This window comes from Myotis davidii, unplaced genomic scaffold (assembly GCF_000327345.1).
Source record: "Myotis davidii unplaced genomic scaffold, ASM32734v1 scaffold1721, whole genome shotgun sequence".
Classification (NCBI taxonomy): Eukaryota; Metazoa; Chordata; class Mammalia; order Chiroptera; family Vespertilionidae; genus Myotis; species Myotis davidii.
The window spans coordinates 61,653-62,800 of NW_006291484.1; positions in this window are offsets into that span (position 1 = coordinate 61,653).

Genomic DNA, 1,148 nt, shown 5'->3' on the forward strand with positions numbered 1-1,148 from the left:
TGGGGAGTGGCCAGGGAGAGGTCAATGGGGGGAAAAGGAGACTTATGTAATACTTTAAACAATAAAGCATTTAAATAAGACATAGAAAATCTGAATATCTCTATTAAAGAAATTGAATTCATAACTGAAAACCTTCTGAACTGGTTCAGCCAACCTTCTCATTGTTGACCAAACATTTTAAAAAGAAATAATTAAATCCTATACAAACTCTCTAATAGAAGAGGAAAAAACACCTTTCAACTGAATTTTATGAGACAATCATTACCTTGATACCAAAACCAGACAAAGATGTTAGAAAACTGTAGACCAGTATTTCCTCATGAGCAAAAATTCTTAACAAAATACCAACAAATTATATCTAACAATGTGTAAAAAGAACAATATACTATGACAAATTGGGATTTACCTCCTAAGAAGTTAAGGCTAGTTTAACACTCAAAAACCAATAATTATAATATACGGTATTAACCGTATAAAGAAAATGTATGTAATCCTCCCAATGGAAGCATAAAAAAATAACATGAAAAAATTCAGTATTTATGAAAGTAAAAACTCTCAGCAAACTAGGAAAAGTAGGGGAATTCCTCAGTCTGATGTAGGACATCTATGAAAAATCTACAGCTAACATCTTGCTTAATGGCTAAAGATTGAATGCTTTTCTGCTAAGATCAAGAACAAATTGTCCTAGAGATCCTAGGCAATACAATAGGGAAATAAAAAAGTAAAAATTGTACAGTTTGGAAATGAAGAAATAAAACTGCCTTGAAAAAAAAAAGAGAAAAGAAAAAAAAACTGCCTTGACTCATGGATGACATCATTACATACATAGAAAATCCTACAGAAAATTTGTTCTTTCCCAATCAAGAAAATTTAAAATACTATACCTTGGCAGGAATTTACTTCTATCCACCACTGGGGGGTAGTAGCTACACAATTCAAAACTTCTGGGATGGAGAAGAGATTAATTGCCTTAGAAATAAAGGTAAGCATTTGTAACTTAACCAAGTTAAGCACCTTTTTTTTGGAAATGATGGAGGCCTCATCCACCTCAAATCTCAATTGCCTCTACATATAATTTAAACCTAATAAATAAAAGTCATGATTTTCTCTTTTTTAAATAATTCTTTATTATTGAAAGTTTACATAAT